Below are 13,624 nucleotides of genomic sequence, written 5' to 3' on the forward strand. Positions count from 1 at the left end.
CGGGAGTCTTCTAGGGGTGTCTGCTATGGCGCAGACGGAGCATCCTTTGAGGTAGCGGACCGTATCCAGAGCCATCGATGGCCACCAGTAACGCTGTTGTAGGAGCGAGAGGGTCCGCCTCCTGCCTGGTTTTCCAGAGCCCGGAGAGGTGTGAGCTAAGTCCAGGAGGGTAATCCGATGTTGAGGGGGGACGAAGAGTTTCCCTTCTGGACCTCCCGGCGGAGCAGGGTGTTGAAGGTTTTCCTGTGCAATCAGATGATCAATACTCCACTGGATAGGACTAACTATCATGGCTGGAGGGAGGATTGGTTCTGGAGATTCGGGTTCGGGATCTGCTTGATGAAGACGGGAGAGGGCGTCGGCTCTATTGTTCTGGGAGCCAGGGCGATAGGTGACCTTGAAGTTGAATCTCGTGAAAAACAAGGCCCATCTAGCTTGGCGATTGATTCAGTCTTTTGGCTTCACGGAGGTATTCCAGGTTACGGTGGTCGGTTACCACCTCGAAAGGGAACTGGGCTCCCTCCAGCCAGTGACGCCATTCTTCCAGAGCCAGCTTAATGGCCAGTAGTTCACGGTTACCGATGTCATAATTCTGCTCCGCCGGGGATAGCTTCTTCGAGAAGAAGGCACATGGATGGAGTCGTGGTGGATTCCCCTGCCGCTGGGAGAGGACTGCTCCGACCCCGGTGGATGAGGCGTCCACTTCCACGATGAACTGGTGGCTGGGATCAGGGTGGATGAGGATTGGAGCGGTCTTGAAGGCTTGTTTGAGCAGGTGGAAAGCTCCAGTGGCCTCGGGGTTCCAGGACAGAGACTTGGGCCGGTTCCGGAGGAGAGAACTTAGAGGGGAGCTGAGTAAACTGTAGTCCTTGATGAATCTTCGATAAAAGTTGGCAAAGCCCAGGAAGCGTTGAAGTTCTTTTATGGAGCCGGGTTGAGGCCAGTGTGTGATGGCGTCCACCTTCCCCTGGTCCATCTTCACGCCACATGGGTCGATGATGTAACCTAGGAACTGGACTGAGGGCGTATGGAACTCACATTTTTCGGATTTGAGGTAAAGGTGGTGTTCCCGGAGTTTTCGGAGTACGAGGATGACATGATGGATATGTTCTTGCTTGGATGTGGAGTAGATGAGGATGTCGTCGATGTAGACAATTACGAACTTGTTAAGGTAATCTCTGAAGACTTCATTCATGTAGTTTTGGAAGACGGATGGACTGTTGGATAACCCATACGGCATGACCCGGTATTCATAGTGCCCGGAAGGAGTGATGAAAGCGGTCTTCCATTCGTCCCCCTTCCGGATGCGGATTAGGTTGTAGGCGCTCCTCAAGTCCAGTTTCGTGAAGATCCTGGCTCCGCGTAGTTGTTCCAACGCCGCTGGGACCAGGGGAAGAGGATAACTGAATTTGACGGTTTGTGAATTGAGGTGGCGATAATCGATGCACGGCCTCAAGCCTCCGTCCTTCTTGGCCACGAAGAAGAAGCTGGAAGCAGCAGGGAAAGTAGATGGTCGGATGAACTCCTGAGCGAGGGCTTCCTGTATATACTCCTCCATGGCCTTCTGCTCCGGGATGGACAGGGGATAGATTCGTCCTTTAGGAAGGGTTGCTCCAGGCAGGAGGTCAATGGCGCAGTCCCATGGCCTATGAGGTGGTAGCTTCGTTGCCAACCGCTTACTGAACACATCCTGGAACGCCCGATATTCAGGAGGGATGATATGATCCATCTTCGTGTCGGGGCTCTCCACTGATGTGGACTGGACCGGTAGGGAAGACTTCCTTAAGGGAGGACTGACCTTGGGGATTTTAGCTGGAGGAGTGATGCAGGTATGATGGCAGGACATTCCCCATTTCAGGATCTCGCCAGTGGGCCAATGGATGTGAGGTTGGTGGAGGTTAAGCCAGGGGCGTCCCAGGATGATGTCTGCGGCGGATTCCTCCAGCACCATGAACGTGATGTCACACGGAGGATGATTGTGGGGGAGAAATAGTGGACACGACCCTTGCCCAGCGGCTTTCCCTGTATGGTGGTTACTTTGAGTTCGACAGGGCTTCGGTGATGTTTGGCGTTGAGACGAGTTAAGGTTTGCCGGTTGATGAAGTTCCCCGCCGAACCGGAGTCGATGAGGGCTTGTACTGAAACAGACGAGCAAAGGTGTCTCAGAGTAACCCAGGTCTTAGTTAGATGAGCAGTTTGAGGAGGTATATGGATGGTACTCACCGCTGGGCGTGGAGGTCGAACTGGACAGGATGGTAAGAGGTGTCCATCTCCCCCACAATAGAGACATAGCCCAGCGTTGATCCTCCGCTGACGTTCCGATGCGGACAGATGGTGAGAGTCCACTTGCATGGGTTCAGGTGCTGGAGGAGCGACAGATGGTATAGCGGGCTGAGGAAGTACAGCGGGAGTGAGCGGATGACAGGCAGTGAGTCTCTGGGCAACTCGAATGGATTTCTGAATGAGATTCTCTAGTCCTAGTGAGTCTTCGTACACAACTATCAAACTTTGTATCTTGTCATTCAATCCGTGGCGATATGCTGTAATTAAGGCAGTTTCATTCCAGCCGCTTATGTAAGCGAGAGTACGGAAGCGTATGGCATAATCACTCACAGATTCATCTCTTTGTTGGTGAATGGTAAATAATTGGTCATGGACAGACAATGCAGAAGTTTGATGGCCAAAGACGGATTTTAACTGGGAACAGAAGTTAGTGACGGATCCAAGAGCAGGGGAGTTCGAGTCCCAGAGAGATTCAGCCCATTGGAGGGCCTTACCTGAGAGTAGGTTGATGATGAAGGCTACTCGACTGCGTTCGGAGGTGAACAAATGAGAGTTGGATTCCATATAGAGGGAACACTGTAGCAGAAACCCGCTGCAATCCTCCGCCATGCCGCTGTATGTCGCTGGTTTGGCCATGGGACTCGCAGGGGCAACTGAAGAAGTGACCGGAGTTGTAGCGGTGTTTGAGTTGTTGACAGCCGGTGAAGAAGGGGGAGTTTGTTGCATCAGTGAGGACCGTACAGCGTGAACCAGTTGCGTGAAGGGATCCGCGGTGCGGTCCTCGCCCGTGTCCGAAGAGCTCTGCATGAGATCTGGTCTTCTGTCAGACACAGACGAGGACACAGAGGATTCAGTGATAAGGTAGTTTAATGTGAATCAGAGGTTTCAGACACAGGTGAATCTTGACACGTGGATAGAACGGTAACAACACAACTTCCCTTATGGTGAACGGTGATCCAGATGGAGACGATGGGGACAGGAAGACTGACGAGGATGAAGAGGGTTCAAGAGTTCAGGTAGGTTTAATAATGGCGTTCAGGCAAGTGAGGAGATCGGTGCAAGACCAGACAATGAGTGATGGTGACTGATGGCTTTATATGTGGTTCTGGTGATGATGCACAGGAGTTCAGAATTCGGGTGATTGGGGACGAGTGGGTGTGGCGTAAGTGTCCGATTCCGGGAGTGTAGAAGGTGTGGCTGTGACACTGATCAGCATTAAACTATAAATACATCTATAAAAGCATCTTCAGACACAGGTTCTATATCTCTGAATACTGATTTAATTGGTACCAGCATATTGTCATATTATTCTAATGTTTTTGATGTAAAAATTTAACATTAAAGATGACATACAAAAGTACGGAGCCCCGCACATGACATGCTAGAAAAAATAAATAAATTGTGCGCACGATTTACTAATCCATTCCCTCAATGTACTAAAACGTGTACATGATTAATATTGCGTTCCCTCGATTTATCTGTCTAACCAGTTATACAGCAACGCGAGTCAGACAAGTCTAAAGATCTGAGGTGAATTTGGTGAAACATAGTTGGTTCTAGTCGGTGTCAATTACTCTTATAATAAATAATAATAATAATGTTTACATATGTTGGCTTTCTCAAGCCCAACAAAGAAAACTGTAAAAGAGAAACATCATTCAATTTAGTATGTAATAAAACTAATATTACTTATGTATTTAATAGATTTAACTATACTAATTTTCACAATTATCTATTAATGTCACACACACATACCTAGTGCCTTTAGACTTAAAAGACGAAAGTCATAAATGTTACAGACATATTACCATGGAACTGTTCAGTCTATTACTGATTTTTATTTCCACTTCACGTTTATTCAAGGAGGCAGAACTATTTGCACTGTATTTACAGTGGGACAATAATGCCGAAAGAATGAAAATATGTGCTGAAGGCGGATTTGTTTCGACCAATCAGATGAAAGCAGCGTTTCAGCACCGCCCACAAGTGTGCATGAAATATTGAAGCCATAAACCGATTTTTAAACCGATATAGAGCCAAAATCTAATTTTCCATTTGTTAAACTAAATGGAAAAATGAATAAACGAGCCATTTTTCCATTTCTCGTTATTGAATTCTAAAGAGGAAATGATGGGCTTCGGTTCTACTAGCGATTTGATTGGAGACCAACAGCCAAACACAATTGACCTTTAATTTTGCGATTGGTTAATTTTGTGGCACACTTGTAACGCTGCTGGAAGTTGAGCAAGCGTGTTTCAAGAGTTGAGCGCGTACAGAATTAAGAGAGAGAGAGAGGGACTTGACAGTAGCGCAGAGAATAAGTTTGTGAGAGAGCACCTGAGTAAACTGCGTGAGAGTGTTTATTACTGCACGTTAATATGGATAATGGCAAACAAGCAAATACATTTATTGAGCACAGAATCTTTTTTTTTTTTTTGCGATTGTTAATTTCTGTTCAAAATATAATGTAATGTGCTTGCAAAATATAGTTCTCTGTGCTCAAAATGTACAATTACTCCCTCAGGATTGAAGCACAAAAATAACGCCATAGCAGGTTGAACTTCCTCAGCTGGCAAAGGAAATACAACCTCTGCAGGTCTGAATGACTCTACTGCAGCCACAGAGTTGTTCATCATGGTGAGTGGAGGGAGTGCTGGGATGCTTCTCGCAGATGGGAATTTTACTTACTCAAACATGTTCTGAGGGCAGAAAGGAAAATGATTGGTTTTACAGATTCAACCAATGAAACTGAAGCAGAGGCAGAGTCAGGAAATTTTAATGTTTGGAAGGAATACTTCAGACAGATATGTTACTGACGCTTCGTGGGAGGCATTTATTGCAAGTTCATTTAACATGTATTTTCATGAAAAAAATTAACATCTCTAACATTTAATAAAATAATTAACAAACAAAGATGCACAGAAAAAGTAATCATGGACTAAATATTTTATAGCATGCATTTTCACTTGACTGCTTCATCAGTTGATTACACCAAATCTGGTTATGAGCTAACTGGAGTAAAACAAACTTTTCCAATTCTTCCACGCTGTCTTTGAAATGGATATGAGTGAAAAAAAGAACTCTCCTTGACATTACATCAGTCAGTTAGCGTTAGCATTAGCATTAGTACTGCTCTTAGGGCAGGAGTACTCAATATTGATATTACTGTTATTTTTAATGAACTGTGTGCTGCTTACAGGGCATGAGTATTCCTTTTTTAAATTTATGCTATTTTTAATAAACTGTGTGCTGCTCTCAGGGCAGATGTTCTCCATATTCATATTACTGTTATTTTACTAAACTATGTGCTACTCTCAGGGAAAAAGTACTCAATATTCATATTAAGTACTCTATATTCATATTACTGTTATTTTACTAAACTGTGTGCTGCCCTCAGGGCAGAAGTACTCAATATACATATTATTGTTATTTTACTAAACTATGTGCTGCTCTCAGGGAAGAAGTACTCAATTTTCATATTACTATTATTTTACTAAACTATGTGCTACTCTCAGGGTAGAATTACTCTATATTCATATTACTGTTATTTTACTAAACTATGCGCTGCTCTCAGGGTAGGAATACTCAATATTCACATTACTGTTATTTTACTAAACTATGAGCTGCTCTCAGTGTCCTGATCCTGTCATGATCTTGTTTCCTTCTCTATCTCCCTCTGCTGGTAACTCTTCTCCTTTTTCCCTTCACTCTCCGTTTCTTTACTACAGCTGTCTCCACTTCCCATTAGGATAATTTCCCTCCACCTGTTTCTCATCCTGTCTCATTATCTTGGCTACTTCTACCCTCTCTTTTTCCTGTCTCTTTGTCAGATTTTTGTAACCTATGAGTATCGATCATTGGCATCTGCACGTTTGTTTGTCCTGTCCTGTCCTGTCCTGTCGGGGTTTGGTTAGTAGTTCACCACCACTGCAGGAATTACTCTGTGCTCACCATTTGCACCCACAGAACCTTACCTGCTGAAAGTTGCTTCGGCCTCCCCGCTCTGCGAGCACCGACCGCAGGCTCCTTCGTAAGTCTCGAGAGCCTCCACCTCACCAGTCTGCTGGTCACCCCCGCCACAGAGGTCGTCTAAGTTTATTTGAGCTACCCAGTCTACGGGTCATCTTCTGTTAGTCTATTTCTCCTACGCCTTTGTTGGAATACCTGTGGTCAGACTTTGTTTCATTAAAGGACAATTGTCATTACACTTGCATTTGAGTCCTCTATCTCGATTACTTCATCACACTCAGGGCAGGAGTATTCAATATTCACATTACTGTTATTATTGTATTATTTGCTGCTCTCAGGGCAGGAGTACTCCATATTCATATAACTATTATTTTACTAAACTATGTGCTGCTCTCAGAGCAGGAATACTCAATATTCATATTACTATTATTTGAATAATCTATGCCCTGCTCTCAGGGCAGGAGTACTCAATATTTAAATTACTATTATTTTAATAATCTATGCGCTGCTCTCAGGGCAGGAGTACTCAATATTCATATTACTTTTATTTTACTAAACTATTTGCTGCTTTTAGGGCAGGAATACCCAATATTCATATTACTATTATTTTAATTATCTATGCACTGCTCTCAGGGCAGGAGAACTCAATATTCACATTGTTTTTATTTGAATAATCTATGTCCTGCTCTCATGGCAGGAATACTCGATATTTATATTACTATTATTTTAATAATCTATGTGCATCTCTCAGGGCAGAAGTACTCAATATTCCTTATTACTGTTATTTTTAGTGTATTATATGCTGCTCTCAGGGCTGGATTGTTTAATATTCATATTACTGTTATTTTACTAAACTATGTGCTGCTCTCAGTAGTTAGTTAGTCATTTGTTTTTGTTTTTTTTTACAGCTGTGACTGTTTCATGTAGTTTTTCTTCATGTAGAAATTTCTGGACTTTCTTTTTAAGCTCCTCTAGTTTGATTTTACTAGTAATTATGTTTGCTTACATTGCTAAATTTCAGATGCTGGGCAGTGAGCTGTTCATATATGTAATGTTCCTGGTTTGCAAGTTTGCTCCACAAAAGAAATTGATCCAGGAAATAGATGAAAATGAGGATGTTAATGATTCAATGTCCAAAACTAAAGACTTCAGGTTAAATAATGTTTTTGTTTTAATTTTTATGTTTTAACTTATTTTTTCATAATCATCAGTGTAAAATGAAACCAGACTCTCTATGCATTTCAAATGCAGGAAGATGTTGCAAACACTTCTGGAGACTTTGAGAAACTGGCTTTGGAAGATATCTTGCTATCTTGACATAGGGCCTTGTTTAAAGGGAGCACGTTCAAACTACAGCAGTTTAATGATGCACCTGTGTATTGTACATGCATTTAATTCACAGGATTTGTTTGTAATTGTTTAAAAAAGGAAAGAAGTCATAACACTAACAGTTTGGTTATTTTTAGAATTACAGGGCTTAATTTCTCTGCAACATCCTATGAGAACATTAAGTGGTTGCACATAGATTGACACCCGGAACTTTTGAAATCACATTTCACCAAGTCAACTCAGGACTTCTCTCACAATTCAAATGGCAATTGTTATTCATATGAACATATGTAAAGAATTATTTACATGAGACCTCAGTGATAACTAAAGGATTTGATTATTTATTCACAGAGGAGAAGATAGATATGTGAACCTAGGAACTCACTGCAGACATGGCCAGCTGCATGGTTGTCTGCTCTAAATTAAATGTCGTACTCTTGGAATAATAGATTGAAATGTAATAATTTAATATGTATTATTTAAATGTCTGGTTTAAAAGGAAAATAGACCCAATATAACTGAAATGGTTTTCTTAAATTTTATCTCTCAAAATGATGGTTGTTATAAAAAATGTGGAGATTAGCATTAATAAGTAAATGCAACCTCTTATTTTCACGAGGCAAACAAAGGTACTTGGTTTGCATTTTTAAGTATGTGATTGTAGGCCTATAAATATTTAAAGATTGTGTTGCATACCTGTTACTGCCATAATAGTGACCCATTTCAAATGTTTACGTGCTTTTCTGGTCCTTTTGTTCTTAATAAACATCCAATCACTGTGATGGAGCATTTCCGAAATAGTATTCTTGTAAACATTTTATTATTTCAACATATATATATATATATATATATATATATTGTAATATGCATGCAAAGTACAACAGTTAGTATATGGTGTTAAACAGTGGTGAAAATAAAAGATTATTCAATAATGCAGAAATTGTCTATTGATTTACAAATGTAATGATTAAAAAAATCTGATTACTCTTAAAAATATGAATAGCACGTACTCCTGCCCTGAGAGCAGCTCATAGTTCGGTAAAAATAACAGTAACATGAATATTGAGTACTTCTGCCCAAGAGCAGCATGTAATACACTAAAAATAACAGTAGTATGAATATAGAGTACTCCTGCCCTGAGAGCAGTGCATCGTTTATTAAAATAACAGTAATATGAATACTGAGTATTCCTGCCCTGAGAGCAGCACATAGATCAGTAAAAATAACAGTTATATGAATACTGAGTATTCCTGCCCTTAGAGCAGCACATAGATCATTAAAAATAACAGTAATATGAAAATTGATTACTCCTGCCCTGAGAGCAGCACATAGATCATTAAAAATAACAGTAATATGAATATTGAGTACTCGTGCCCTGAGAGCACCATATATTTTAGTAAAATAATAGTAATATGAATATTGAGTACTTCTGCACTGAGAGCAGCACATAGTTTAAAAAAAAAACAGTAATATGAATACTAAGTTATCCTGCCCTGAAAGCAGCACATAGATCAGTAAAAATGACATTAATGTGAATATCGATTACTCCTACCCTGAGAGCGGCATGTTACACTAAAAATAATAGTAATATGAATACTGAGTAGTTCTGCCCTGAGAGCAGCACATAGACCATTAAAAATAACAGTAATATGAATATTGTTTACTCGTGCCCTGAGAGCAGCACATATTTTAGTAAAATAATAGTAATATGAATATTGAGTACTTCTGCCCTGAGAGCAGCACATAGTTATATGACACATTGTTTTCCTAATAAATGTTGTTCAGTTGCTTTGACGCAATGTATTTTGTTTAAAGCGCTATATAAATAAAGGTGACTTGACTTGACACTAAAAATAACAGTAATATGAATATTGAGTACTCAAGCCCTGAGAGCAGCACATATTTTAGTAAAATAATAGTAATATGAATAATGAGTACTCCTGCCCTGAGAGCAGCAAATAGATCAGTAAAAATAACAGTAATATGAATATTGAGTATTCCTGCCCTTAAAGCAGCACATAGATCATTAAAAATAACAGTAATATGAAAATTGATTACTCCTGCCCTGAGAGCAGCACGTTACACTAAACATAACAGTAATATGAATATTGAGTACTCGTGCCATGAGAGCAGCACATATTTTAGTAAAATAATAGTAATATGAATATTGAGTACTTCTGCCCTGAGAGCAGCACATAGTATAGTAAATAACAGTAATATGAATATTGAGTAAACCTGCCCTGAGAGCAGCACATAGATCAGTCAAAATAAAAGTAATATGAATAGAGTATTCCTGCCCTGAGATCAGCACATACATCAGTAAAAATAAAAGTAATATGAATACTGAGTATTCCTGCCCTGAGAGCAGCACATAGATCAGAAAAAATAACAGTAATATGAATATAGATTACTCCTAACTGAGAGCTGCATGTTACACTAAAAATAACAGTAATGTGAATTTTAAGTACTTGTGCACTGAGAGCAGCACATATTTTAGTAAAATAATAGTAATATGAATAATAAGTACTCCTGCCCTGAGAGCAGCACATAGTATATTAAATAACAGTAATATGAATATTGAGTAAACCTTCCCTGAGAGCAGCACATTACACTAAACATAACAGTAATATGAATATTGAGTACTCGTGCCATGAGAGCAGCAAATAGTTTAGTAACATAACAGTAATATGAATATTGAGTACTTCTGCCCTGAGAGCAGCATATATTTTAGTAAAATAATAGTAATATGAATATTGAGTACTTCTGCCCTGAGAGCAGCACATAGTTTAGTGAAATAACAGTAATATGAATATTGAGTACTTCTGCCCTTAGAGCAGCACATAATACACTAAAAATAACAGTAATATGAATATTGAGTACTTGTGCCCTGAGAGCAGCACATATTTTAGTAAAATAACAGTAATATGAATATTGAGTACTTCTGCCCTGAGAACAGCACATATTTTAGTAAAATAATAGTAATATGAATATTGAATACTCCTGCCGTGAGAGCAGCACGTAGTTTAGTAAAATAACAGTAATATGAATATTGAGTACTTCTGCCCTGAGAGCAGCACATAATACACTAAAAATAACAGTAATATGAATATTGAATACTCGTGCCCTGAGAGCAGCACATATTTTAGTAAAATAATAGTAATATGAATATTGACTACTTTGCCCTGAGAGCAGCACATAGTTTAGTAAAATAATAGTAATATCAATATTGAGTACTTCTGCCCTGAAAGCAGCACATAGTTTAGTAAAACAATAGTAATATGAATATTGAGTACTCCTGCCGTGAGAGCAGCGCAAAATACACTAAAAATAACAGTAATTGAATATTGATTACTCCTGCCCTGAGAGCAGCGCATCGTTTATTAAAATAACAGTAATATGAATACTGAGTATTCCTGCCCTGAGAGCAGCACATAGATCACTAAAAATAACAGTAATATGAATATTGAGTACTCCTACCCTGAGAGCAGTACATTACACTAAACATAACAGTAATATGAATATTAAGTACTCATGCCCTGAGAGCAGCACATAATAAACTAAAAATAACAGTATTATGAATATTGATTACTCGTGCCCTGAGAGCAGCACATATTTAAGTAAAATAAAAGTAATATGAATATTGGGTACTCCTGCCCTGAGAGCAGCACATAGTTTAGTAAAATAATAGTAATATGAATATTGAGTACTTCTGCCCTGAGAGCAACACATAATACACTAAAAATAACAGTAATATGAATATTGATTACTCCTGCCCTGAAAGCAGCACACAGTTTAGTAAAATAGTAATATGAATATTGAGTACTCCTGCCCTGAAAACAGCACATAGTTTTGTAAAAAAAATAGTAATATGATTTTTTTTTTTTTTTAATATGCATTCAAAGTACAGCAGTTAGTATATGGTGTTAAACAGTGTTGAAAATGGTTTTAAATGGTTAATTTTGAAATTATTTAATCTCAGAGAAGTGGATTTGGAAAGCAATTAAATTACCACATGACCTTGGGCTTCGGCCGGAGATTTTCATGGGGATTGTGGGAGAAAAAACAATGACATTCTGGATTCAGGTGGCTCAGGTTACTATTAAAAATATGAATATCACAGACTCCTGCCCTGAGAGCAGCTCATAGTTCAGTAAAAATAACAGTAATATGAATATTGAGTACTTCTGCCCTGAGAGCAGCATATAATACACTAAAAATAACAGTAGTATGAAAATAGAGTACTCCTACACTGAGAGCAGCTCATAGAACAGTAAAAATAACTGTACTATGAATATTGAGTACTCCTGCCCTGAGAGCAGTGCATCGTTTATTAAAATAACAGTATTATGAATACTGAATATTCCTGCCCTGAGAGCAGCACATAGATAAGTAAAAATAACAGTAATATGAATATTGAGTACTCGTGCCCTGAGAGCAGCACATAATACACTAAAAATAACAGTAATATGAATATTGAGTACTCGTGCCCTGAGAGCAGCACATAATACACTAAAAATAACAGTAATATGAATATTGATTACTCGTGCCCTGAGAGCAGCACATATTTTAGTAAAATAAAAGTAATATGAATATTGAGTACTTCTGCCCTAAGAGCAGCACATAGTTTAGTAAAATAATAGTAGGGCTGTCACTTTTAAGGCGGGCGTACACGGTGCAAATTCGGATGGTCGGAAGATCGTATGTCCACGCACACGGCACGAGTGAGTTTATCTGAAAATCGTACGGACGAGATGATAAACGACACGATTTTACAACCTGCGAATTCCAGATACAATCGCACAAAGTCGATAGACGCGTTCGACTTGAAGCACCGCTGCACACACAGAATGATCACCTGTATGACATTAAAGTACCGCGAGAGCGATTCGAATGCATTGGATATATGTGCTCTCTTATCGCTCTCGCGGTACTTTAATGTCATACAGTGATCATTCTGTGCGTGCAGCGGTGCCTCAAGTGGAACGCGCCTAATATAACTGCTCTCGCTCTCTCATAACTGCATATAAAATACTGATACGAGCCGTGACTGTTTCCTACACATACTGGTTATTTTTCAGCAATAGGAAACTGGGACGTTTGTTTACCCTGTGTGTGTGTGTTACAATGTAAACATGGTTTGTGAGGACAATTCCTGTGCCCTCGTAAACCAAATGGCTTTAAAATTTAAACATGCATTTTCCGTGATGGATAGAGGTAGTGTATGGGGATAAACAGTATAAAATACTGTTACATTTACATTTAGAGTCCCTGTAAACTACAAATGCGTGTGTGAGAGAGAGCGAGAGAGAACTAAAAAGGCATTACGTTGCTAGAAACATACAGCGCTCACTGTTCCTGTCAGACTTCAGCGAGTTTATCCTCCCACATTCGCCGTGGCACTGGCCGTCTTCGTCTTCTGTGGTTTTCCTAGTTCGTGCTTGGTCAACTTCAGATAAATCAACAAATCGGCTCGTTCAACTGCACAAATGGCACGAATTCAAACCGATAGCTCACAAACTTTTTAGACATGTTTAAAAATGATCGGGAGGTCGGGAAGTGCTCGTAAGCCACTCTGCTCGGCTCGTAATTCATCGCAAATGGTACGAGCCGCGACCATAGGAGCATACGCGATTTCCACACGATTGAAAAAAATCGCATGCGAACTCGTACGACAGCAAAAATCGCACCGTGTACGCCCGCCTTTAGTTCGAAAATCGATTGCACAATCGATCGGACCAACCAAAAAAAGTTTTGAAAATGAAAATAGGGAATCGATTTTAACCAAATATGTACACTATTAATTTTAAAATAATTAAACAATTAAAAAATATAGATGTCAAAACTCAAACAAGCAGAAAAAGAAAATAAAGAATTCCGAAAGTCAAGTCAAGTAAAGTCAAGTCACCTTTATTTATATAGCACTTTAAACAAAAAACATTGCGTCAAAGCAACCGAACATTAGGAAAACAGTGTGTCAATAGTGCAAAATGATAGTTAAAGGCAGTTCATCATTGAATTCAGTGAAGTCATCTCTGCTCAGTTA

Source organism: Carassius gibelio, chromosome B11, assembly GCF_023724105.1.
Source record: "Carassius gibelio isolate Cgi1373 ecotype wild population from Czech Republic chromosome B11, carGib1.2-hapl.c, whole genome shotgun sequence".
In the NCBI taxonomy this organism is placed as follows: Eukaryota; Metazoa; Chordata; class Actinopteri; order Cypriniformes; family Cyprinidae; genus Carassius; species Carassius gibelio.